The following is a 25,824-nucleotide window of genomic DNA, read 5'->3' on the forward strand; positions in this document are numbered from 1 at the left end:
GACAGACAGAGATCACAAGCAGGCAGAGAGGCAGGCAGAGTGAGAGGGGGAAGCAGGCTCCCTGCTGAGCAGAGAGCCTGATGCGGGACTCGGTCCCAGGTCCCTGAGTTCATGACCTGAGCCGAAGGCAGAGGCTTAACCCACTGAGCCACCCAGGCGCCCCAGACCACACTTTAAAAACACAGTGCTACACACACACATACACTAAGGTAGTCAAACCTTTAGGTACTTATTGTTCATAGTGTACCTACAAGTAAAAGTTTAAGCCATGCTTCAGCTGTAGTCTGAAATGTGGGGAGGACCACAGAGTTGGGCCAGGAAGAAAGGCAGGGAAAGTTGGTCAACTCGATGATACAAAACCAGGGTTCTTGGTTTCTGAGTTAAGATATTTTTCAGGTTCAGGAATCACTATTTATTCAAATAGGACTTCCAATTATTATTAAAGATTATCAATCTCTAGGGGTGCCTGGGTGGCTCAGTGGGTTAAGCATCTGCCTTTGGCTTGGGTCATGATCTCTGGGTCCTGGGATCGAGCCCCACATCAGAGTCCCTGCTCAGTGGGGGCATGCTTCTCCTTCTGCCTGCTCTGCTTGCCAATCTGCCTGCTTGTGTGCTCTCTCTATCTCTCAAACAAATCAATAAAAGTTTTAAAAAAAAGATTTTCAATCTCTTAAATTGAATTATGTCTGAACCAACCACAGCATAACATACATCAGCCTCTAAAACACTAGGGACATTATGAAGTTTTTATCTTTTTAAAAAATATTTTATCTATTTATTTGAGAGAGAGAGGTGGTAGGGAGAGGTAGACTCCCCACTGAGCAGAGGGCCTGACAAGAGCTGCAACCCAGGACCCTGGGATCCTGACCTGAGCCAAAGGCAGAGGCTTAACCCACTGAGCCAGTCGGGTGCCCCAAATGTCACTTCTTTAGATGAACCTTATTTCGTCACTTTGTGGAAAGTCGATCTTCCCCTCTCCCATCCCATTTAGGTCATATCCCAAAGGCTGGTCGTGGTTCAAAGTCTGTGATTATGGCAACTAACCGTGGTCCCCAGTTGCTTGTACTATAGAACCATCGCACACGCTGCACAAAGGATCCAGGCTCAAAGATACGAGTGAGGGAGAAGATGCCGTCCCCAGTGACAGACCGGTGGTCGAGGCAGTCCTCCAGCAGTGAGGAGCCTGCCAGGCAGGAAAAGCCCCAGAGCAGGGCTTCCAAGCTTCTGTAAGATTCTGCTGGGAGTGGCCACATCCTTCCTACAGTGGAGGAAAGTGGCCATTTACTTAACCTCTCTGTGACTCAGTCTCCTTACCTATACAACGAAAATGAGAAATGTTTTATGAAGATTAAAGGAGTGAATATCTGTAAAGTACTAAGAAAGTGTCTGACGCATAATAAGTAACATATTAGGGCTTATTAATAAGATAAATGCAAACACAAATAAAATAAAGGACAGGGGTGCCTGGGGGGGGCTCAGTCAGTTACATGTCTGACTCTTGATTTCAGCTCAGGTCATGATCTCAGGGTCGTGAGATGGAGTCCCATGTCAGGCTCTGCACTGGGCACGGAGCCTGCTTAAGATTCTTGCTCTCCTTCTCTCTCTGCCATCTGCCCCCAACAAATACATAAATAAATAATAATTTAAAAATAAAATGAAGTATAAAGAAAGAGAGTTTTGGGGCGCCTGGGTGGCTCAGTTGGTTGAGTGTCTGCCTTCGGCTGAGGTCATGATCCCGGGACCCAGGATCGAGCCCCGCATCTAGCTATCTGCTTGCTGGGGAGTCTGCTTCTCCCTTTGCCCCTCCCCCTGCTCATGCTCTGTCTTTCACTCTCTCTCTCTCTCCCAAATAAATAAGTAAATAAATCTTTAAAAAGAAAAAAAAGAGAGAGAGAGAGAAAGAGGGTTTCAGGTAGGGTGGCTTGACACATCTCTCTCTCTCTCTCTTTTAAAGTAGGCTCCATGCCCAGTGTGGAGCCCAACACAGGGCCTGAACCCCCACCCTGAGATCAAGACCTGAGCTGAGATCAAGAGTTGGATGCTTAACTGACTGAGCCACCCAGGTACACTTTGCCATCTTAAAACAAACAAACAAACAAACAAACAACAAACCAAACTATTTATTTTTTTTAAGTAATCTGTACTTAAAGCTCCCAATGGGGGGACTCAAACTCCCAGCCCCCAAAATCGAGGGTCATATTCTACCCACCCAGCCAGCCGGGAACCCTTGGCTTTACCCATCTTAATCCCTTCATTTTGGGTCCTTAGTCATCAACTGGGATTTTTCCCTTAACGAGAATGCATCTCTGATTTTATCATTTTCCTCAGAGGTTTTCCTCCTAAGCCCAAAATGAACTTTACAGAAACATAATTTTATTGTCAGTTTTATTAAAACAAAGAGTTTCTTTGGACTCTCATACCGGAAAGGTTCAGAGAGTACCCGGGAGCCTAGGGGTTAAATTAGACCATCTTGAGAGAGAACAGAGAAAAGCTAGAATTATATGGTTCAACAGGTGTTTTATGATGGAAACTCATTAAACTACATGAACATGTGAAAATAATACCTTGCCCTTGTATGATACTTTTCACATTTTCCTTTGGAGTACTTTCATGTCTAGAGTTTCATTTGTTCTTAGAAGGGCTGTGTGTGGCAGGGAGAGCAGTTATTCTCATTTGACATAAGAAGAAACTGAACCCGGACAGGTGACATTACTCAGCCACCATTTATTGAGCCTTTACCATGTGGGAGGCATTTGGGGTACAGAGGTGGATAATATGTGGTGTCTGCCTTTAATTAAACCAACTCTGGAAATAAAGTTTATTAAAGGCTATAGAGTGGTATATAGGATCTAGGAGGGGCAGAGTGATAGTGTGTGTGTGTGTGTGTGTGTGTGTGTGTGTGTGTGTGTGTGAAAGGAAATCACGGAAGACTGCACAGGGGTGTGCCTTGGGTTTGGTTATAAACAGTGGGGTGCTGGTAACTACTTAACAATGGGCTCAGGGCACCTGGGGGGCTCAGTTGTTAAGCGTCTGCCTTGGGCTCAGGTCATGGTTCCGGGGTCCTGGGATAGAGCTCCACATCGGGCTCCAGACCTGCATCGGGCTCCCTGCTCAGTGGGAAGCCTGCTTCTCCCTTTCCCACTCCCCCTGCTTGTGTTCCTCTTGCTTGTCTCTCTGTCGAATAAATAAATAAAATCTTCAAAAACAAACAAACAAACAAACAAACAAACACACTGGGCTCTCCAGGGCAAACAAAGCCCTACTTGAGGCATGTGCCCAGTTTTGTGTTGCAAATTCTCCCACCACAGCCAACTTCAAGCTACCCATGTGAAGTCCTGGAATGTGTGAGTTTGGAAGAGAGGCACCACAGAACTTCATCACAGAATCTTTCCACCGCGCGGATAAAACGGACATGCAGAGCATCCAAAGCATGGAAAATAGGAAAATGTGGTGAAGTAATTAGGACATGATCAGATTTGAGCGTTTGGTCTCCTTTAATACAGCTTACTTGATTTTGAAGTTAACTTCATTAAAAAAAAAGATTTTATTTATTTATTTGACAGAGATCACAAGTAGGCAGAGAGGCAGGCAGAGAGAGAGGAAGAAGCAGGCTCCCCGCTGAGCAGAGAGACCAATGCAGGGCTCGATCCCAGGACCCTGAGATCATGACCTGAGCCGAAGGCAGAGGCTTTTTTTTTTTTTTTAAGATTTTATTTATTTGACAGAGAGAGATCACAAGTAGGCAGAGAGGCAAGCAGAGAGAGAGAAAGAGGAGGAAGCAGTCTCCCTGCGGAGCAGAGAGCCCAATGTGGGACTCCATCCCAGGACCCTGAGCTCATGACCTGAAGGCAGAGGCTTAACCCACTGAGCCACCCAGGTACCCCTAAGTTAATTTTATTTTTAATAATGGCTGTGTTTAACAACCTGTTCACAAAATCTGTGTCTGGCGGTCAGCACGTGTGAGCTTGTGATCTGGTTCCAGCACGCCACTGGCCGAGAAGGAGCAGCCAGGTAGGTACGGGGGGAAGGACATTGCAGGTGGAGAGGGACACGCGTGTCAAGGCAGCAAGCGCGTGGAACAGCGCAGGCCATTTATTAAACGGCCCGTGACTTGCTGAGTGCTCTTAGAGACAGATTAACTGGGTGCTAATGAATTTGAAGCTTCAAAGCTCTCCTCACTTGTGGGCCCTCATTCCCCCCAGAAGGTCTCTTACTTTATTTTGTATTCTTTTTCTTAAAGAGGCCTCAGTGAATGGTATAAATGTCAGATGCCAAAAATCTTTAAATCAGTCCCCGAGTGCCTGACTGAAGAAGGAACAGAGCGGGAGATGAGATTGTTAAGGGTAATGGAGAATCTTTTTTTTTTTTAAAGATTTTGTTTATTTATTTGTCAGAGAGGGAGAGAGACCCAGAGAGAGCACAGGAGAAAGGGGCATGGCAGAGGGAGAGGAAGAAGCAGGCTGCCCACTGATCAAGGAGCCTGATGCGGGACTCGATCCCAGAACCCTGAGATCATGACTTGAGTTCGTGCCAGATGCTTAACCGACTGAGCCAGCCAGGTATCCCGGTGGAGAATCTTTTATGTCACACAAAGAAGTGGACTTCTCTAGGCACTAAGGGAAGTAACAAGCTCTGTTTGGGCTCCGTGCTCAGCAGGGAGTCTGCTTGGGATTCTCTCTCCCCCTCCCTCCTCCACAATGCCCCTCCCTCCGTGCTCTCTCTCTAAAACAAGTAAATAAAATCTTTAAGAAGAAAGGTATATATATATGTGTGTGTTTTTACAAGATTTTCTTTTTCTTTTTTTAAAGATATTATTTATTTATTTGACAGAGAGAGATCACAACTAGGCAGAGAGGCAGGCAGAGAGAGAGAGAGTTGGGGGGGGGGGGAAGCAGGCTCCTTGCTAAGCAGAGCCCGACTTGGGACTTGATCCCAGGACCCTGAGATCATGACCCGAGCCAAAGGCAGAGGCTCAATCCACTGAGCCACCCGGGTGCCCCTAAGATTTTATTTTTCTATTTGAGAAAGAAAGTGGGAGAGCACAAGCGGGGGAGGGGTGTAGAGGGAGAAGCAGACTCCGTTCTTAGCAGGGAGCCCGATGCAAGATGTGAGCCCAGGACCCTGAGATCATGACCGGAGCCACAGGCAGCTGCGTAACAATCTGAGCCACCCAGGCACCTCTGAAAAAAAGGTATTTTTGAGGTAAAATCAGCATGACTTGGCAGTGGATTATACCCTATTACATGGGGAGGGGGAGTGAGGAACAAGAGATAAGAATAGCTGTCTGGGCTCTGGCTTGGGCAGCAGAGCATAGTGGTTCCACTAAGCAGGACAGAGCCCCATAACTAAGGTGTTTAGAACTAAAATGTATGGCTGCTTCAGTCAGAAGAGCACATAACTCTAGATCTTGGCGATGTGAGTCTGAGCCCCATGTTGGGTGTAGAGTTTACTTAAAAAAAACCAACAACTTGGGGTTCCTGGGTGGCTCAGTGGGTTAAAGCCTCTGTCTTTGGCTCAGGTCATGATCCTGGGGTCCTGGGATCGAGCCCCGCATCAGGCTCTCTGCTCAGTGGGGAGCCTGCCTCTCCCTCTTTCTCTGCCTGCCTCTCTGCCTACTTGTGATCTCTGTCTGTTGAATAAATAAATAAAAACTTTAAAAAAAAAAGTCAAAAAACCAACAACTACAAAACCCATTCTTATGAATGGATGATGGTTTTTGTAAAATTAATTAATTTGACAGAGATCACAAGTAGGCAGAGAGGCAGGCAGGGGGAGAGAGGGGGAAGCAGGCTCCCTGCTGAGCAGAAAGCCTGACGCAAGCCTTGATCCTAGGACCCCCAAGATCATGACCTGAGCTGAAGGCAGAGGCTTAATCTGCTGAGCCACCCGGGGGCTCCGGGGGTGGTGGGTGTTTCAGTCAGTCAGACTTGGGTTCTAATGGCAGCCCTGACACTTGCAGCAGAACTAGAAAGTGGATGAGTTGTTTCAGCTGAGCTTCCGTTTCTTCTGCTCTAAAACCTGACAGTTATTACGGAGAGTGAATTGAGTTTGCAAGATAGGGCTCACTAAATTGGAAGAAGGCTAAGTATGGGGCAGCAAAGAAAATCAGTTCGATTGTGTTGGATTTGCGGTGCCTGTGGGATATCCCAGTGGAGCTATCCCAATATCGAGATGGAGCCCTGGAGATATTAATATTAAAAGGCAGCTGAAGAAAGAAGGTCCAACAGAGGAGATTGTGAAGGAGTGACTACAGGATAGGAAGAGGGCTAGGAGACAGTGACGTCATGGAAATCACTGCTGAACCTTGGCCTCACGCAAATTGGGTTTCAGCTCTGTCCACTTCAACCCCACCCCCCTCAATTCCCACTATCTTTTTTCCAAATCCCCATCTTTACCATTGAGTCTCGTGCCCATGGTCTCTCCATTCCACATCTATCACACCATACCCTTACCTCCCTTGTCCTTGTGCTGATGCCACACCTGTCGTGCACAATCCCAACTCTGGATCAATGTGACAGCCCCCTTTTCTCTGGCCTGATGTCCTTGTGTCTGGCCACTGCTGAGAACATAACACCACCACGTGGGCATCGATGTCATCATGATCTCAGAGGAGTTCACAGTGCTGCCTCCTGATGTTTCCAATTGTTTCCTGGGATTGGCTGGAGAGAGCCGCTGAATTTCCCCGGGACCCTCTGGGAAGCACTCTGAAGTGATCTGCGAAAGAGAGGAGGCTGGCAGATCTGGCCAAGTCTGGCCAAGTCTGCCTAGAGGGCTTTGATGCATTCGGGGCATGGCTGGAAAGAAGAGAGATGGTCTTATCTCAGGGGAGCAATGGGCATGAGTCCCAGTGGCTAGGATCTACCTGGGAGCTAATGAAGCTGTAGTTTTAGGGCCCCTTCCTTGCCCAAATAACTTTGAAGGCCCTTTACTTCATTTTGTATTTGCTATTGTGTGTGATGTTTCTTTAAGATGCTCTCCCAAGTCGTGTAAACGGGGCCTCATCAAACCAGGACCCACCTCTGATCTGTTACCCAGCCTAAACAGCCGCTTCCCACTGCAGTCACAAGGCTGTATAAGCTTGTTTGAACTCAGATGCCACCCTAGGAAGCAGGATGATGGAAAAGTCCTGAATGGACAGTTTTCTTCTCTACTGAAGTGGTATGTTCTTTATTTTTTAATCGGCAAAATATGTTGATTGTTTATTGTCTTCAATTCAACAGGCACCAAAGAGTATATAGCAAAAGACAAGTCTCCCTCTCACTAACACATCTTTGCCCAGCAGATGTCCATACGTTACAAGATCTTGTGTCTTCTTTCAGAGGTATCAAATATATACTTTTGTTTGCTTTTCCTTTATAAAAATTTTTTAAATTTAAAAAATGTTTCCAGTGTTCCAAGATTGTTCACGCACCACACCCAGTGCTCCATGCAATCCATGCCCTCCATAATGCCCACCACCAGGCTCACCTAAACCCCCAGGCTCCTCCCGTCCAAAACCCTCAGTTTGTTTCTCAGAGTCCACAGTCTCTCATGGTTCATCTCCCCCTCCGATTTTCGCCAATTCACTTTTCCTGTCCTTCTCCTAGTGTCCTCCGTGTTATTCCTTATGCTCCACAAGTAAGTGAAACCATATGATACTTGGCTCTCTCTGCTTGGCTTATTTCACTCAGCATAATCTCCTTCAGTCCCGTCCATGTTAATACAAAAGTTGGGTATTCATCCTTTCTGATGGCTGAGTAGTATTCCATTGTATATACAGACCACATCTTCCTTATCCATTTGTCGCATCTTGGCTCTTTCTACAGTTTGGCGACTGTGGCCATTGCTGCTATGAACATTGGGGTACAGATGGCCTTCTTTTCCCTACCTCTGTATCTTTGGGGTCAATACCCAGCAGTGCAATTATACTTACCATTGGCAGATAGCTTCTGTGGCGCTGGATTGGTTTGGTGGGGAGCAGTAAGTCCTTTGCAGCCGAGTCTGATGAAGAAGGTGGGTCCGTGGTTGTTTCCTAGAAAGGCTGCAGGAGGGGCTTCCCGGAAGAGAGAGGATCCTGGGCAAGGATACCCAGCATTCTGGGAGCCGTGGTAGGCTGAAATTGCTAGGATGAAGGTTTTGTAGAAGGCAGATTGAAGAACATAGAGGCAGGGGAGAGCTGACAAAGGCCTTGATACATATGTATTACCATCAAGCTCCGTGGGCTTTGTGCATGCATTGGGCACATCTTTAACTTTATCCTGGTGTAAGGGGCAACAAGGAAATGTGTAATCAGAGGAAGGGGCTGGTTAGATTTGTGTTTGGATACGTAACTGGCTGCTGGTAGAGGGTGGAGAGTGGGGCAAGAGTAGAAGTAGCAAGATCGTTAAGAGTCTACAACAGTAGCCCGAGTGAGAGATGACGGCGGCCTGGACTAAGAGAGAGAGAATGTGATGAGTTTGGAAGGTATTTACAAGGGAGAAGGGGAGGATTTGGTGGCTAGGTAGCTGCACGAGTAAATGAAGAGTCAAGAATGATTTTTGTCTAACTATAGAGAACAAACTGATGGCTACCAGGAGGGAGTTGGGTTGGAAGGTGGGGGAAACAGGTGATGGGGGTTAAGGAAGTCACATGCGGCGAGTCACACCAGGTGTGGTATGAAGTGTTGAATCTGTGTATTGAACACCTGAAACTAATATTACACCATAGTTTAACCTAATTAATTGGAATTTAAATTTAAAACTTTTTTTTTTTTTAAAGAATGATTTTTGGCTTGGGCAGGTAGGTTGATGGTGGTGGGAGTGCTGTTGGGGGAAGATGAAGAGGAACAGTTTGGGTTGTGGGACAATTAGGAATTCTAATTCGGTCATGTTAAGTGTGCTATTCTTGGTAGACAAGTAAGCAAATAAGTCAACTTATCGGTAGTCGTTATACAAATCTAGACCTAGTAATATCTAAATACATGGCTAGAGATATAAATTTGGGCAATACTGGCATCTTGAAATTGAAACCTTGTGGAAGCCAGGCACTAACAAGAGAAAAGGTAGGATCAGGTCTTTAGGATTTCCAATGTTTAATAGTTCAATAAAAGAAGATGAGCCTGAGACGTATCAGCCAGAGACGTACGAGAAAAACAATGAGATTATAGTTTCAAGGAGGCCGAGAGGGAGAGGCCAAGGAAGGTGCTGTTTCAAGAAGGAGGAAAGAGTTTTCAGCAGTCGAATGCATGTAAGGTGATGACTAAGAACATGGCCATTAGATTTGAAGATAATACAGATCATTTGTGACCCTAGTGAGGCAAGTTTTGGTGGAGTTATGGGGATGGAAGCTTGACTGGAGTGGATGGAGAAGTGAGTGAGGGTGAAAAATGGAGATTTCCAGTATAGACAACACTTTTGAGACATTTGACTGATGATCAAGAGGACAGAGCTAGGGGCCCCTGAGTGGGCTCAGTTGGTTGAGTGTCTGACTCTCCGTTTCAGCTCAGGTCATGATCTCAGGGTTGTGAGATCGAGCCCCATGTTGCATTCTGTGCTCTGTGCTCAGAGGGAGTCTGCTTGGGACTCCCTCTCTCTCATTCTTTCTCTGCCCAATCCCCCACCTAAGATAAAGAACTAAATCCTTAAGAAAAGAGGACAGAGCTGTAGTAGCAGTAGGAAGGGAAAGGAAAGATTCAGTTGAAAGGTAGCCACTGAAGATATTTAGAAAGAAAATAACATTAATAGTGTAAGATTCCTGAGAAAGTGGGTGAGGTGAGATCCGTGATTCTCAGATGTGGTCCCTGGACCAGTAGCATCACAATCACCTGAACTGGTTAGAGATGCAGGTTCTCAGACCTCACTTGAGACTGACTGACTCAGAAACTTTGGAGGCTGGGGCCTAGACAACAAACCTTCTAGAGGATTCTGGTGTGTACTCAAGTTTGAGAGCCACTGTACAATAGATAAAAGGAAGGATGCCTTCTTTACAGTAAGAGGAGAGAAAGTGGATCAGAAAAGTATAGATGTGGATAGACAGATCAGTTTGGTATGAGAAAGTTCATTTACTCATTCAATAAATATTTATTAAATCTCTAACATGTGCCAGGCACTAAAAATACAGACCAACAAATTCCTGACCTTATGCAATTTACACTGTAGCCAGGGGAGACATAATAAACAAGTAAACAAGGAAAATCCATTATAAGGCCTTTGGATTTTACTCTGAATGAGCAGTGAATGCATTGCTAGAATGTAAACTCCATAAAGGCAGACTTTTTATCTGTTTTTTTTTTTTTTTCACTTCTGTGTCCCCATGGCTTGGAATGGTAACTTGATTATGTTTGTTGAACAAGAAAATTGGACGGCTTTGGGATAACAGGATTTGGTTAGATTTTTAAAAACCTTGCTGTGTTGAAAACAGACTTTTGAGGTCAACAGTGGAAGAAGGACATCAGCTATAGGCCACAGCCATATTCCAAGCAAGGACATCAGTTAGAGGCCATTGCCATATTCCATTGCAAGAGCAATTCCAAGCCATCGCCATATTCCAAGATCATGGCTTAGTACAGGGCAGTGGTGGTAGCGATAGTGAGAAGGGTTCAGATTTTGAACGTATTTTGAAGAAGCAGCAGGATTTTTTTTTTTTGGATGAACTAGATGTAGGGGGGAGAGAAAAAGAGGAAAGTCAGCTATGACTCGAAGAGTTTAGGCCTGAGCAGCTGGGAGGCAAGAGTTGCTATTGACTAGAGGAGGAAGGGCTATGTGAGTAGCAGGTGTGTGAGGGGAGGAAGGGGTTGGAGATCAGCAGCAGAGGCAGGTTTCTTGTAAAGCTAATGACACTTATGTCTCTCATTTGCTCAAGCTCTAGCAATATGTTAGTAAGTTATTTTCTTTTTCTTTAAGATTTTATTTATTTCTTAGACAGAGAGAGAGAGAGAGAGAGAGAGAGAGAGAGAGATTACAGGTAGGCAGAGAGGCAGGCAGAGGGAGTGGGGAAATCAGGCTCCCTGCTTAGCAGAGAGCCCCATGTGGGGCTTGATCCCAGGACCCTGAGATCATGACCTGAGCCAAAGGCAGAGGCTTAACCCACTGAGCCACCCAGGCGCCCCGGTAATAGTCTTTAGATACACAGCCTTTAGGGAGGTAATTAAGGTTAAATGAAATAAAAAATGTAGGGCCCTAATCTGATATAATTGATATCTTTATAAGAGAAAGAAACACCAGAGAGCTCTCTTTCTCTCCATGCATACACAAGAGAAAAGCCATGTGAGCACGCAATGAGAAGGTGGCCTTCTAGAAGCCAGGACGAGGGGTCTCACAAGACACTAACCGTGACACTCCTTGATTTTGGACTTCTGGCCTCTAGAACTGTGAGAAATTAAATGTCTATTGTTTAAGCCCCCCAGTCTGTGGGCAGCAAAATAGTCTGGAGTTCAGGAGAGAGGTCTGGCTGAAGATACAATTTTGGGTGTCATCAACATATAGGCAGTAGGACAGTAGGTGACGTCTTGAAGCTGGATGCAGTCATCAAAAGAGTGAAGGTAGGTAAAGAGAAGAGGTTCAAGGGCAGAGCCATGGCACTCTCTAACATCCAAAGTTGCCTTGATGTTGAGGGACCAGCAATGGAGAGTGAAGAACAGTAGCCACGAAGGGGAAAGGGAAACAGAGAGATTGTTGGCATCTTTGAAACCAAGGTCTAGAAGTACGTCAAGAAGAAGAGAGTAACTGTGTCAAATGCTGCTGATAGATCCAGAAAGATGGGGACAGCACGTACTGTTAGCTTGAGGTACATGAAGTGATTGCTTTGCATCTGCAAGCATGGTCATCCATTGAGAGATGGGGGCAGGGCGGAGAGTTGGGGACGTGGCAAGACGGGAGGCATAAGGAGGTTGAGGAAGTCTAGAGAAGGGAAAGCACAGACTGACTGGGGAGAAGGCGCAGGAAGGCAGGGCAGCATGGAGGGCCCGTTGGGAGATGTCCCCGCAACCCTTGGAGTCCCAGCTGTGGCAGGGAAGAGGCCCGCTAAGGGTTAATAACTTTTATACATTTCTTGAAAACTAAGAACAGCAGATCCTTGTTCAGGGCCTCAGAGACAGTTTCAAGATAAGAAAGAACAGGATGCTGACAGTCCGGGAGAGGCCGCTTGGACCTCAGGGGAGTGTCGCGTAGCAACGTCCAGCTGTGAGATCCTGCAGCCGGAGACTGCTGGGACACTGCTGCTCGGTCGGGGCTCTTACTCCTGCACAAGAGCCGCCCCCAAAGCAGCCAGGTGAGAGCTGTTGGCCTGCTGTCGCTTCCCATTTCCTGGCTGGCCTCAAGGATCATGTAGGCATGTGTCTAGTACATTGCAAGGGGAACCAGGAACGAGATCCAGATGGCCGAGCTCCGACAGGCTCAGCAATGCATTCCTTCCTTTCTGGGGTTAACATCACCCAAAGGAACATTAATATCTAATCCTCAATGAGAACTCTTGTTCATACTCTCTGGGTCCACTGACTGAAGGCCCAGCCTAGTGTGATGTGGTGGACAGTACCGCTGTCCCCATTCGATGGAGGAGACCACCGAGGTGCGGAGGGGTCACCTGACTGGCTCAGGGGACACACCGCTAGGAAGGGCAGGGCCAGAATTCAGAGCCAGGCAGACCGGCCGATGGAGTATAAAACACAGGGAGCGTTCGCCAGGTTTATGTGCCAGGCCGGGCACTAAGCCCTTTACGTGGATTATCTCATTTCATCCTCGCTCCAACCCACTGAGGCTGACACCATTATTAATCTCATTTGGCTAATGAGGTCAAGTAACTTAATCCAGCTCACATCACTAAGAAATGGTGGGGGCCACTTCTGAACTTGGCAGAGGCACGAGGAGAGCTGGTAAATGCCTTGTCTGGCAGATAGATGTGAAAAATCACGGCAAGCTTCTTGTAAGCCTGTGGGTTTTGTCTTAAAGGGCTCTTTGCCTCAGCGGGGCTAAGGGGTCCACAGCCCACGTCGGAGGGCAAGGCTGGACGGGGAACTTTGGGGCTAGTCAGCATTAGCTGGTGCTCAAGGAGCTCTCCCCAGCAAGGAGTGTAGACAGAGGAGGGGAGAGAGGCCAGCACCAAGTCCTTGGTGACTTCAACATGGAAGGGAGTGGCCCCTAGGGTCAAACGGGGGCGACGAGGAAGACAGCGGAGGGGCACGCGATGGCTCTAGCAGCCCTGGGGACCTCAGGGAGAGCCGTGGCAGTGGGGCGGTCTGCATGGGTGCAGGGTGGGGAGTCAGGGAGGTGAGGAAGCGCAGACAATGGGGGAGGGGTGAGCGGGCAGAGGAGCTGGGGGAGGGGGTGAGGAAACGGGGGAGCCCACCAGGAGGGACCCCTCGCTGTCTGATAGTGAGGGCAAGTTCGCAGGGCGGGTGGGGCTGGGTCAAGTTTGTAGGTGGAGCCCGGTGTAGCTGCCCAGCTCCCCGACGCTCCATGCCTCCCCCTGAAGGTGGGGGAGGCAGATCGTTGGTCTGGGGACAGAATGGAGCCCCCCCCCCCCCCCCCCCCCCCCCCCCCCCCCCCCCGCTGACAGGGGCTGACAGGTTCAGGCGCTGGGGAGAAAGCCCTTCAAGTGAGGCGGTGTGAAGTCACCAGCGGGCAGAGAGGCTGGGAAAATGGGGACCTCTCTGGATTCTGCAAGTCGGCTGGAAGTTAAAGGAAGAGGTTTCTTTGTTCTTTTGTTTTGTTTCTAAAGATTTTCCTTATCTGACAGAGACACATGGAGAGAGGGAACACAAGCAGGGGGAGTGGGAGAGGGAGACACAGGCCTCCCGGGGAGCAGGAAACCCCACATGGGATTCGATTCCAGGACCCTGGGATCAAGACCCCAGCCGAAGGCAGATGCTTTAACTGACTGAGCCTTAAACCACTTAGCCACCTAGGCGCCCCTAAAGGAAGAGGTTTAATGGAAAAGTGAGAAAGTAGGAAGGTCCGAAAGTCATGGCCTAGTCCGAGAGTGACATTTTGGAGCTGGGAGATCTCAAAAAAGCAGGTGTACCCAGGGGTGGCAAAGAAGTGGCGTCCATGGGCATGGGCTGTGAGGTTGGGAGTGAGACCCCAGAAGGAAGGAGAGGCGGGTGCGGGGAGGCATGGTGTTTGGAGGAGGGTCCCCATAGGCACGGGAGTTGTCCAGGCTGATGGCAGTGTGGGAAGTCTGGAGCAGAGGCGAAGGGCAGCCTGGTCTCTTGTTCTCATGGTTGGGGAGGATGAGCAGCCTCCCATGGGGAGGACGACCCCCTACCTGGGACGTGGTGGATTCAACCTGGGGGTCGGGCTATCTGCCAGTGAGGTTAATGACTAGAAGAGGCAATGTTTAAATGGTACTTGACTGTTGGTAATGTGGTTTTCAATTGAAATATTCTTCTGCATGAATTTTCGGCAAGTCTGTTAACTTGCTTTCTTTTCTTTTTTTGTTAGTTTTATCTTATTTCATTTATTTGACACAGAGAGAGACAGCGAGAGAGGGAACACAAGCGGGAGGTATGGGAGAGGGAGAAGCAGGCTTTCCGCTGAGCAGGGAGCCCTTTGCGGTCCTAGATCCCAGGGCCCTGGGATCGTGACCTGAGCCGAAGGCAGACTCTTAACGGCTGAGCCGCCCAGGTGCCCCTGTTAACTTGCTTTCTGACCCAAACAGCTTGGAAACACTATGCTGGTTTATACAAAGTTACAAGTGTGTCTTGAGCAAAACTTTAAAGCTATTTTAACACTACTCTCCATACAGTCTGTTCTTCTTTTTCTCATTCCTCCCCTGCCCCCCACCTAAACAAACAGAGAAACAAGCATATAAATTCCTAGCATCATATCCCGCTTTCCAGATCGCTGACCTTTGCGGGGCGTTTTGCCCCAGTGAGCGGAAAAGACCAGAATTAAGGCTTCTGGCCTAATACTTTCTTCCTACCACACGGGGGCAGACTTTTTAACGAAAAGGGGGAAAACAACTGTTTATCTTGTACTGTATAGAATTGCAACCAGAGACGGGGCTGTAACGTCATTGTGAAGACCAGGGTTATCGAGGCTGCACTGTGTATCTGGAAGTTGCTTAGAGAGTAGACCTTAAAAATCCTCATCACAAGAAAAAAATTAAATGTGAGGTGATGGATGTTAAATGGACTTACTGTGATGATCGTTTTACAAGAGATACATATATCAAGTCATGTTGTATACCTTAAACTCCTACGGTAGCTATAGGCCAATTATGTTTCAATAAAACTGGAAAAATGAACATAGGAAGGTAATAGGGAGAAGTTATGTGAAAGCCAGATTTTGTGCAGTTTTTAGGTCTTGCCAAATCTACTGCTTTCCTCAGATCTGCAAGTCTCCCTGTTCCTTCTCCATCGATGAACTAGCTCCCTTCTGTCCTTCCTTTCTTCTTTCCTTCCTTCCTCTCCCACTCTCTGCCTCCCACAAGTCTGTGTTTACTCTAGGTGGAGCTGCCTGATAAAATTCAGGATGCCCAGTTAAATGTGAAGAGCAGATAAACAACAAATATTTTATAGTATAAGTATGTCCCATTCATATTCCGGGGACATACTTAGACTACAGAAGGTTGATTACTTAGCCCAAATTCAAATTTAATTGGGTGGCGTGTATTTTTACTTGCTAAATCTGGTGATCCCATAACTCGGCCCAGAGCAGTGCTGGAAGCTGGCTGGGAGCGGCTGGATAAAGGGCTTGGGGTCTCCTCGCAGGGGTGTGACTAAAGTCCCGAGTGGTGCGGTGCTGGTGGCTGTGGGCCGTGGCCAGGCCTGTGCCCTCATGGAAGACCACCTCCGCAACCTCACCTTCCAGGCTGTCTCTTATGTTCCATTCTTTCCACGGGAAATATCCAGCTGCAGGGTCTCCTTCTCTGGGAAGCCTTTCCAGATCTCCCCAGCAACAGCTGTCACCTCAACACTTTGTATTTACCTCTTTGTTAACACCTATCACACTATAAGCTTTACTCTGTCTTGGGCACCAGGCTGTAAGGAACTAGAGTTCAGAGAGGTCAGAGCTCTCCCCCTACCGTTCATCTCTGTTTCTCATTTGCAGACAGAGTGTCTGGCACAGAATAAGCCACATACAAGAAAGGGTCCTGATTAGACCACTTCTAGTGTCCTCTACAGATTCAGAAGGAGTCCCAGGTTAAGTCGCAGGCTGGCGGAGCACGGACAATAACCTCATTTCTGTCACTGGCTGCAGCAAATTGCTCCAAGAGGCTGGTGGAGGAACACTGGTTAAAAAGTACTTGCGGGGGGCACCTGGGTGGGGTGTGGCTCAGTCGTCGGACGTCTGTCTTTGGCGTGGATCGTGATCCCGGGGTCCTGGGATGGAGCCCACATCTGGGATTCCCTGCTCAGTGGGGAGTCTACTTCTCCCTCTGCCTCTGCCTGCTGCTCCCTCTGCTTGCGCTCTTTCTCTCTCAAATAAATAAATAAAATCTCCAAAAAAAGTGCTTCAATATGTCAACTGTATGTCAATAACATTTTTTTTTTTTTAAAGTGCTCTGGCCGAGGGTCACCTGGAGCCGTGAGCTGCCTCTGGGATATCTTTAGGGATCAGCACTGTGGCAGAAGGTGTCGAGAGCCAAATCGAGAACTACCGCACCGCCCCTGGTGACAGCCGCTTCCCCAACCAGAACCAGACTGGGAACCTCGGGCAGAACTACCCGGACGTCCTTCGCTGTAAGAAGGCAGTGACGGCTGAAGGGGGTGATGTCTCTGTGTGACAATGGCACCGGTGTGTGTACACGTCCAGCTGTCCCACATCCTGGGGGTCAGCCTGGCACGACCGCTGGGCAGAAGGCCCGTTTCCTGGGACCTGAACTGGCTCCGCCCCCCTCTCCTCTGTTCTCCATCCTTCTCCCAGGGTGGTAAAGGGGGTCCCGGGTACATGGTGATCTCCACCCTGGGATCCAGAACCAGGGCTTACCTGATAATAAGAACTCATTGGAAATGTGTGAGACTGTGTCTTTGTAAAAGAGCTGGATGATGGGGCAAGAACCCCGGGGTGGAATTGGTACCTCCTTGACCAGTGGGAGGGGCTTCCGGGTAATTGTTTTCCCTGTTTTGTTTTGTTGTATGTTATTAAATTGACCACCTTCTCTATCTGGACAGTAGACTGAGTGATTATACAAAATAGCCTTGAGCCCCTGTATGTGCTAAAATTTATCTATATATTCCCCTTTATTGTCTACACAATATTTTATAGAGTGCTTTAAGTTTGCATGTGACTTAAAATCAACCAGAAAATGCTTCATAAAAATGGATCTGAAGGGGCATGTGCACCCCCATGTTTATATCAGCAACGTCCACAATGACCAGACTGTGGCTGTCCATTGACAGATGTCCTTTGACAGATGAATGGATAAAGAAGATGTGGTATATACACAGAATGAAATATTACTCCACCATCAAAAAGAATGAACTCATACCATTTACATTGACATGGATGGAACTGGAGGGTATTATGCTGAACAAAACATGTCCATCAGAGAACAGTTTCATACGGTTTCACTCATATGTGGAATTTAAGTAACAAAACAGAGGATCATAGGGGCAAAGAGGGAAAAAGAAGACTAAATCAGAGAGGGAGACAATCCATAAGAGACTCTTAACTCAAGGAAACAAACTGCGGGTTGCCGGAGGGGAGGTGGGTTGAAGGATGGGTGACTGAGGGATGGGCTTTAAGGAGAGCGCAGGATGTGATGAGCACTGGGTGCTCTTTGCAACTGATGAATTACTGGCCTCTACCTCTGAAACGAATCATGCACTATATATTAACTAAATTGAATTTAAATAAAAAATGGACTCTTTAAAGTATCGATGGCTTAAAAATTACTGCAGGGTTAGATGATCAAAATAATCCCCAGAAATGCAACAGAATCCTCAGCACTAGGGAAGACTTCTAGATCTTTTTCAGACCAAGTTGAATGAATAGTAGTGGCAGGAAATGGGGGAAAACCCAAACAAACAAACTGGTCTTCACTTCTTGTTGATTCCTTTCTAACCTCTGAACTTCCTGGCTTGAAGTTTTATTTTTATAGACTTCTATGTTCTTTGCCTCCATCACATCCTGGAACTCACAAGTAGAAGTCCACCTTCAACCCGCCTTTCAGGGGTAATTAAATAACAGCTAATGCTATTCAGTGCTTCCTCTGCCCAGAGCACTGGTGCAAGTGCTTTACAGGTATTAACTCAGTCAAGCTGAAAAGGAGGTAACATAACACAAGTATCAGCTCTGGAGCCAGGCCTTCTGAGTTCATGGTTGAGCTGTACCACTTCCTAGCGGTTGACCTTGGACAAGTTGATTAACTTCTCTGTTCCTCAAATTCTCCATCTATAAAAGGGGAATGATGGTATTAGATCCGCCTTATGGGGTTGGAAAAAGAATAAAATCAATCAACATATGTAAAATACTTAGAATAGTGACCGACATCCAGTAAGTATTATGTGAGTGTATATGCGCAGGCACAGATTTCTAATATATACATCTCTCTCCCTCTAGAGAGATAATAAAATCTGTAGCTATAGATAAACTTATAACTCTATCAGGAAGATACTCTGGGGGCACCTGGTTGACTCAGTAAAGTGTCTGTTTTCAGTTCAGGTCGTGATCTCGGGGTCATGGAATCAAGGCCTATGTTGTCGGGCTCCCTGCTCAGCAGGGACTTGGCTTCTCCCTCTCTCTCTGCCCCACCCCTTTCTTGTGCCCTCTATCTCTTTCAATCTCTCTGTCTCTCAAATAAATGAAATGTACAAAAAAGAAGATACTCTTATTATCCTCATTTTACAGATAAAAAAATGGAGGTTCAGCAAGGTCAAGTAGTTTTTTAAGGTCATACAGCCTGCCTTCCTAGCCACAACACTGCTTCTGTTTTTGTTTTGTTTTAAATAAACTTTTATTTATTGATTGATTTTCAAAAGATTTATTCATTTATTTTTAAAGGGAGAGAGAGAGAGAGAGAGTGTGTGTGTGTGTGTGTGTGTGTGAGCGAGCTAGCCAAGCAACAGGGGGCTTCATCCCAGGACCCCAAGATCATGACCTGAGCCAAAATCAAGAGTTGGCCACACAACCAACTGAGCCACCCAGATACCCTGATTTTTTTTTTAATAGGTTCCATGCCCAATGTGGGGCTTGAACTCAGGACCCTCAGATCAAGATTTACATGCTCTATCACCTGAGCCAGCTGGGTACCCCCCAAATAAACTTTTAAATTTAAAAATAATTTTAACTTACAAAGAGTTACAAAGATAGTTCAGCGAGTTCTCATATACCTTATACCCAGCTTCCCCTAATGTTAACATCTTACATAATCATCTACATTTGTCACAAGAAATTAATGTTGGTACTATGTTACTATTATTAAATAAGCTGTATTTATATATTATATTAATATTATACAGGTATTAACTGTATATAATATATAATATATATAATATAATATATATAACATTTATATATAATATAATATATAATATTAATATAATAAATATTAAACTATTGACTGTTAACTATTAATGGCTCTGAATTTCATAATGGATATCATAATAGGAACTGGATTTCACCAGCTTCCCCACCAATATCCTTTTCCTGTTCCAAAATCCAATTCAAGATGCCACATTGTGTTTAGCCCTACTGCTTCTTCCTTTTTTAAATTCCAGTATAGTTAACATGGTATTATATGAGTTTTAGGCATATGATATAATGATTCAACACTTGTATCCATTACTCAGTGCTCTTCATGATAAGTGTACTTTTTTTTTTTCTTTAAAGATTTTATTTATTTATTGGAGAGAGAGAAAGTACACAAGCAGGGGGAGCAGCAGAGGGAGAGGGGTAAGTAGGCTCCCTGCTGAGCAAGGAGCCTGATATGGGGACTTGATACCAGGACCCTGACATTATGACCTGAACTGAAATCAAGAGTCAGACGCTTAACTGACTGAGCTGCCCAGAAACCCCTGCTTATTTAAGAATTTAAAAAAAATTTTTAAGTAATTTCTATACCTAACATGGGGCTTGAACCTGCAACCCTGAGATCAAGAGGTACATGCTCTACTGACTGAGCCAGCCAGTCATACTGCTTCTTAATACCTATCAAGCAAGTACCTTGGTCAGGCCCTATAGTAGGTACCGGGGACAGGGAGATGAGTAAGAAACTGTTCCTGCCCTCAGGAAGCTCACCGACTATTGGAGAGAGAGAAGCAAGCTTTCAGTTATAATAAAGGGTAGTCAGGGCAATTACAATTAAGCATAGAGGGTTGTGGGGGCACAGAGAAAAAGTATCTAATTCAGTCGGGGGTATCTAAGCCGAGAGCTGAAGGATGAATAGGAATTTGCCAGCCAAGATCAGGGTGTGTGGGTGACCGGAGTGGGAGTGGACATTGCAAACCATACTTAAGGTAGAGAAAACCTCATGTGCAAAGATCCAGAGGGGGAGAGTGTGAGTATGGCCAACTTTGGGAACTTCTCCAGCCACAAGACTTCACCACAAACTCTGAAACTCCCACCTGGACCACAATCGTCAACAGTGGCTCTGACCTTTTCTAAGCCTTCAAGTTCTTTCTGTGCTTTGGTGGTCCGCCCTCCATCACACACACTGTCCCCCACTCTCTTAGCAACACTCACATCCCAACTGGCTTTACATTCAGTCCTACCAGGACTGGACTCTGAAGTCCCCTAGGTCAGTCCTTGACCCTGGGAAAACCCCACACCTCCTAATCTCAAGTAAAAGTCAGACACTGGTTCATTTTGCTATAACTTCCTCCTAATCTTAGCCAAACTTTGACTATGAGATGTGACAGGGCCCTGAGCTTTGGAGTCAGGCAGACCACATGGGTTTGAATCCTGACTCCTCTACTCATCATCTCAGGGGCCTTAGACCAGGTAGTCACCATTTTGTTTTATTAAAATTTTTTAAAAAGTTGAGTATAGTTGACACACATTGTTACATTAGTTTCAGAAGTACAACATAGTGATTCAACTTCTCTTACGTTATATTATGGCTCACCACAAATATAGCTACCACAGAGTCACCACACGTTGCTACTACAATGCCATTCACTCTCTTCCTGTGCTTTTTATTCCTGTGACTTATTCATTCCCTAATATGTTCACCATTTTAATTTTGTTTCTTTTTCTGTAAAATAGGAATGCCAAAATTGTCCACCACCAAGAGCAGTTGTGAAGATTAAACATAATATAGGTGTACAAAATTTAACTCAAAATGGATCAAGGACTTAAATGGGAGACCTCAAACAATTGAACTCTTAGAAGAAAACATGGGGTGAAAGCTTCATGGGCAATGATTTCTTGGACATGACACCAAAGGCACAGGTAACAAAAGAAAAAAAACAAATTGACTTCATGAAAATTTAAAAGTTTAGTGCCTCAAAAGAGTAAAAGAGAGTAAAAAGGCACAGAATAAATTTATCCATAGAGTAAAAAGACAACCCAGAGAATGTGAAAATATCTTTGAAGACCATATGTCTGATATCCAGAATATATACAAAACTCCTAAAATGCAACAATGAAAATATAAGCAACCTGATGCAAAAATGAGCAAAGGACTTGAATAGACATTTCTCCAAAGAAAATATACAAATGGCCAATAAACACATGAAAAGATGCTCAGCGTCATTAATCATTAGGGAGATGCAAATCAAAACTACAATGGGAGACCACTCCATACCCAATAGGATGGCTACTATGAAAAAAACAGACAGTAACATGTGTTAGTGAGGATGTGGAGAGAAGGAAGCCTTGTGCACTGTTGGTGGGAATGCAAACTGGTGCAGCCACTGTGGAAAACAGTATGGTGGTTCCTTAAAAAACTAAAAATAGAACTACCTTATGATCCAGCAATTCCACTTCTGGGTATATACCCAAAAGAATTGAAATCAGGGTCTCAAAGAGATATTTGTATACCCATGTGCTCATAGTAGCATTATTCACAATAGTGAAATCATGGAAGCAATGCAATTGTCCATCAATGGATGAATGGATAAGCAAAATGTGGTTGTGGGCACCTGGATGGCTCGGTTGGGCACCTGCCATAAGCTCAGGTCATGATCCCAGGGTCCTGGGATAGAGCCCTACCTGGGGCTCCCTACTAAGTAGGGAGTCTGCTTCTCCCTCTCCTTCTGCCCACCACCCCTGCTCATATATTCTCTTTCCCACTCTGCTCTCTGAAATAAATAAATAAATAAAATCTTTTAAAAATTGTGGTTGTAAAGGGAAAGAGTGAGGCCTCTCCTCCTGTGTTGCTTTTCACTCTAATGTGACTACCACACTCACAGCACTCCTAACACCAGTTCCATGGGTGTTCCCCTCACCAAGGAATTCTCTAACACAGACTAGCTGTCCTAAAATTTAACTCAGTTCTGACACTGTCTACTTGGAGATAGCATTAGATCTCACAGCTTAAGGGCTCAGTCCAACAAGATTTTTCCTCCCTCCCCCTCAACTTCAGATGCCAATTGTAAATAGTAGGTCCCCAGGTTACCCACACTTTTGTCCAACATGGCTACAAATAGGAGGTTACCATGACTCCCTCCTGGGGTTTGATTAATTTGCTAGAGCAGCTCATGGAACTCAGGGAGATACTTATATTTACCCATTTATTAAGGAATATGATAAGGGACACAGGTGAACAGCCAGATGAAGAGATACATAGGGTGAGTTCTGGGAGTGTTCCAAGTACAGGAGCTTCTGTCCCCATGGAACTGGGGTGCATCACCCTCACAGTACCTGAATGTGTTCACCAACCTGGAAGCTCTCTAAAACCCTAGTACTGGGACTTTGAGGGAGGCTTCTTCACATATGCATGATCAATCATTAACACCACGTCCAGCCCATCTCCCCTCTCTGGAGAAGTGGGAGCCGTGGCTGAAAATTCCAAGTTTCTATATGGAACTTGGTCTTTTTGGTGACCAGCCCCCATCCAGGAGCCATCCAGGAGCCATCCAGGAGCCCATCCAAAGTTGCCTCATAAGGACAAAAGGTATTCTTATCACCTAGGAAATTTCAGGGGATTTAGGAGCCCTGTGTCAGGAACCTGCATCAAAGACCAAACATTAGAACAAAAGATGCTCTTAGTCTTCTTATCATTTAGGAATTTACAAGGGTTTCATGAGCTGTGTGTTAGGATCCAGAGGCAGAGATCAATATATATGTTTTCTATCCAATCACAATGGCATACACATAGAATGGAATATTATTCAGCCTTCAAAAGGCAAGAAATCCTGTCATATGCTACAAGATATGAATCTTGAAGACATTATACTAAGTGGAATAAGCCACTCACAAAAACACAATATACTGTATGGCTCCGTGTATACAAGGTTCTTAGAGTAGTCAAATTCATAGAGACAGAAAGTATAATGGTGGTGGCTGGAAGCTGGGGGGAGGGGAGAACGGGGAGTTATTATTTAATGGGGACCTAGTTTCTGTTTTGCAAGATGAAAAGAGTTGTGGACATGGTGTTGGTGATGACTGCACAACAATGTGGGTGTATTTAATCCTGCTCAACTCTACACTTCACAATGGTTATGATGGTCAAATTTATGTTATGTATATTCTACCACAATAAAAAAGAAAAAAAAATAATATAGGCAAAGTTCTTTTTATTCCCCAAGTTCTATTTTTTTAGTTTTATTTTTTTCTTTAAGTCATCTCTACACCCAACATGGGGCTTGAACTCACAACCCTGAGATTAAGAGTCACACACTCTGTCTACTGAGCCAGCCAGGTGCCCCTGCAATGTTCTTGCTATTGTGCCACCTAATAGGTGCTGAGTAATTGGCAGCTTCCTTTATTATTGACCCTCTTTTTGTTTATTATAGGTGAATCTCCAGGGTTTTGGTTAGAGGATCTCTTCCACACTTTTTCACTTTCTTCAGCCTTCAATTCTCACTTTGTTCTGCCTTCAATTCTCACTTTCTTCCCTCACCTTAGAAGGATCTGCTTTTAGGAAGCAAGGGCAAAAATGAACTATTGGGACTTCATCAAGATCAAAAGCTTTTGCCACAGCGAAGGAAACAGCCAATAAGACCAAAAGACAACCAACAGAATGGGAGAAGATATTTGCAAATGGCATATCAGATAAAGGGTTAGTATCCAAAATCTATAAAGAACTTATCAAACTCACCCAAGGAACAAATAATGAAATCAAGAAATGGACAGAAGATATGAACAGACATTTTTTGCAAAGAAGATATCCAAATGGCCAACAGACATGTGAAAAAGTGCTCAACATCACTTAGCATCAGTGATCATACCAGTCAGAATGGCTAAATTTAACAAGTCAGGAAATGACAGGTGTTGGCGAAGATGCAGAGAAAGGAGAACCCTCCTACACTGTTGATAGGAATGCAAGCTGGTGGAACCACTCTGGAAAATACTATGGAGTTTCCTCAAAAAGTTTGTTCTGCCTTCAATTCTCACTTTCTTCCCTCACCTTAGAAGGATCTGCTTTTAGGAAGCAAGGGCAAAAATGAACTATTGGGACTTCATCAAGATCAAAAGCTTTTGCCACAGCGAAGGAAACAGCCAATAAGACCAAAAGACAACCAACAGAATGGGAGAAGATATTTGCAAATGGCATATCAGATAAAGGGCTAGTATCCAAAATCTATAAAGAACTTATCAAACTCAACACCCAAAGAACAAATAATCCAATCAAGAAATGGGCAGAGGATATAAACAGACATTTCTGCCAAGACATCCAAATGGCCAACAGACACATGAAAAAGTGCTCCACATCATTCGGCATCGGGGAAATACAAATCAAAACCACAGTGAGATACACCTGACACCATTCAGAATGGCTAAAATTAACAAGTCAGGAAATGACAGATGCTGGCAAGGATGCGGAGAAAGGGGAACCCTCCTACACTGTTGGTGGGAATGCAAGCTGGTGCAGCCACTCTGGAAAACAGCATGGAGGTTCCTCAAAAAGTTGAAAACATAGCTACCCTACCACCCAACAATAGCACTACTGGGTATTTACCCTAAAGATACAAATGTAGTGATCTGAAGGGGCACATGCACCCGAATGGTTATAGCAGTAATGTCCACAATAGCCAAACTATGGAAGGAACCTAGATGTCCATCAACAGATGAATGGATAAAGAAGATGTGATACACACACACACACACACACACACATAAAACGGAAAATATTGCAACCATTAAAAAACCCGAAATCTTGCCATTTGCAATGATGTGCATGTAACTAGAGGGTATTATGCTGAATGAAATAAGTCAATCAGAGAAAGACAATTATCACATGATCTCACTGATATGAGGAATTTGAGAAACAAGACAGAGGATCATAGGGGAAGGGAGGCAAAAATGAAACAAGATGAAACCAGAGAGGGAGACAAACCATAAGAGACTTAACCTCAGGAAACAAACTGAATTGCTGGCAGGGAGGAGGGTGGGAGGATGGGGGGGCGGGTGATGGACACTGGGGAGGGCATGTGCTATGGTGAGTGTTGTGAATTGTGTAAGACTGCTGAATCACAGACCTGTGCTCCTGAAACAAATAATACATTATATGTTAATAAATTTTTTTTTTCAAAAAAAAGAAGGGTCTCCTTTCACTTCTTTGATAGTCTCTTGTGTTGCCTTTACTGGCTTTTCTTGCTTGTCTTATTTCCTAAGTGTAGGAACGATATTCTCTCAAAATTCTTCTTTTTCTACCTTATCTCTCTTAGCAATTTCATTTCAAGCTTATGTTAATTATTTTTTTTAAGTGAGCTCTACATTCAACATGGGGCTTGAACTCATGACCCTGAGGTCAAGAATCAAGTGCACTACTGATGGGGCCAGCCAGGCACCCCTTATGTGAAGGGCTTCTAAATGTGTATCT

The sequence above is a fragment of the Mustela nivalis genome, assembly GCF_964662115.1.
Source record: "Mustela nivalis genome assembly, chromosome: X".
NCBI lineage: Eukaryota > Metazoa > Chordata > Mammalia > Carnivora > Mustelidae > Mustela > Mustela nivalis.